Below are 2,780 nucleotides of genomic sequence, written 5' to 3' on the forward strand. Positions count from 1 at the left end.
ATTTTTTACTGCTATGTAACCATATATCAGGAGCCTGTCATTTTTTTTAAAGTTACACCAAAAACCCAAATTCAATTTTGTGAAAAATCGATTTTGCGTAAAAATTCCCGTTTTTCCCTTAATTTTTCTTTGGTTTTTCTTGGCGCTTTTGAAAATTACTGTGAATTTTAAATTTTGACCTCCCCAATGCACCAACGATACTCACTTTCCAATCGAACAAGATACTGAAGTTGAAAATCGAAGCATTATTTCGACTACTTATCGTGTACACAGACACAAAAAAAAATAAAAAAAAAATAAATAAATAAAGAAAGAATACACATCATTGTAAAGTCAATACATTCATCGCTCCACTCAGAATCTAAAAATCGAAATCCAAGGCGCCTTTATATAAAATCCTGCATTTTATTTTTTGTCGGCGGTGATGTTGACATGTGCGCACAGGCAGTGCGTATGCCAGTGGTGGTTATAAGGGAGGGGGTAATAGGTGGAACGTAGTCCCCCCTTTGGATTTGTTTTTTTTTTTAATTTAGTATATCGCTGACCCAACAACACCTGTTGACAAATTTTTGAATTTTATGATTTGATAGCAAAATATTTTTCCGTTTTAACCACGGATAATATATTATAATCATAGTATTGTATAATATCATACACTATGTCTTGGTCGCGCACGCTTAACTGATAATAGTTAATATTTAGGTATCAGTATTAGACATTCATTATATTTTGATCGTGGGTGATTTCTTTTGAAATGCGTTAATTTGTATTTTTCTGAATGGTTATAATTTCATATTTACACTACCTATTAATTTAAATTGTTTTATTTAATATTTTATTTTTAATAAGTCAATGAAAGGAGTGAGCAATTATTTTTACAGTACATCCAAAAAAGCAAAACCTAATTTGCCATTGGAGGATGAGCATAATTCAATCGATAGCACTAGAACAGGTAAAACTGAACTTATTTCTATACAAAAGCCTGAAACTGAGCTTGGTGAATCCATACAGTATGAAATTACAGATGAATTAGATATAGCACATTTTACATGCCGAAGTAAAATTGTAAGTGATTAAATAAAATTAATTATACTAAAAAGAAACAATATTCCTAGTTCTAAGTTTCATTATCCATTTTCTCTTCATAATAAAAAAGTTAATGAAGAAAAGCGATTTTTAAGAAAAATATCATTTTTAAAAATACCCATTGTTAACAATATTCCGTAGGGGAGGGTTGGTTTTATTTTCGCCCCCCCCCCTTTAAACAGCATGTATAACCACTGGTGCGTGCATAGATAGCCCTGTACCCGCACACAATCACACTCACGCATTGACACTCACACATCTCTGATGACTAACACAAATGCTAGATCAACGGCAACGAAATTGCATATTGCCTAAATATTGCGCCTTATTAAAGACACGTGAGCAGGCCCATTTTTCACATAATATTATGTATATTGTGTAACTTAATATTATTAACTCAACACTGTTAGGAACTCTCACTTCCACACAGCCAAATAAGTGATCAACATTTTGTCGAAGTAATAGGTACCTATTGCCTGGAACTTCATATTACCTAGGTCCTTGATGCTTTACTTATATATTACCTATGTATATATTATAAATTTTTTTTTTAAAAACCTAATTGTTTATTATATATCATATATTATACGCCATTTAAACTTCCTCAAATAAGTTATAACTGTGAAGTATACGATTTCGTCCGTTGACAGACAGAATGTACAGTTATTTATGTTATTCGTCGGCTATAAATCGTCGAATAGGCGTTTTCGAAACTGCTGCCCGTTAATGTAATTTGCCTATACAATCCAATCTCTGCGCAAACAAACGGAAATTAATTAATTGCGTGATATCGACGCCACTACCGCTGTGGGGTTTGCGCATAAATTGTATATCCGTGTGGGTCACATAGTCGTCGGTGTTACCACAACGAAGAACCGTCAATTGCTTTTCCGCATGATATATTAGACCAGTAATTTTAACGTACGATGTGGGAAACTAGATCACAAATAAAAATCGCAAACCTACAAATTATAAGTTACAAATTCTTATCCATTAGTCAGCAGTGTTGGGTAGTAACGTAACGGAAGTAACGCGTTACGTAATTTCATTAGAATTATATCCTAGTAACGAAAATGTAATGGAAATTACTTTTGACAAGTAATTTCTATAAAATAACGAGTTACAGTTTCGAATTATCAAGTACCTACCTATTGCCAAAAAAAAAAAAATATATGTATACTGTGGGTATTATTATGTTTACCAATCAGTCTTATATGTTTATATATTTAATTTTAACTGGCCACAATTCAGTTTTAAATTTTTTTGACATTTGACATGTCCAATTGCACGGTAAATCACGAGAAAAGTTAATGTTTAATTTGATTCCTCTAAATAAGTACCTTCGCAGAACGTTTCCTATGATATCTATTATAGCGTGGACTAATGTGTTATATACGCTCCTATTAACTATACAGGTTTTATAAATAATTTAGTGTTGTACAAAAACTGCTCAATTTGAAAATACTTATTAGTTATTACTATATTTAGAATTTACATTAGAATATAACGTTATATTTCTGATAATTAAATAAAATCGAAATATTTAAACATTACACTGTTATAAACCATTATAGCCATTTCACATTTTGACATTTATAAGAATCGGTTTATTTTTATGATTGTATAAGTTATAATTGTGTTTTATATGTATTATGATTTTATTTTCACAAACATAATATTTAATAACACAAATA

The sequence above is a fragment of the Acyrthosiphon pisum genome, chromosome A2 (genome assembly GCF_005508785.2).
Source record: "Acyrthosiphon pisum isolate AL4f chromosome A2, pea_aphid_22Mar2018_4r6ur, whole genome shotgun sequence".
In the NCBI taxonomy this organism is placed as follows: Eukaryota; Metazoa; Arthropoda; class Insecta; order Hemiptera; family Aphididae; genus Acyrthosiphon; species Acyrthosiphon pisum.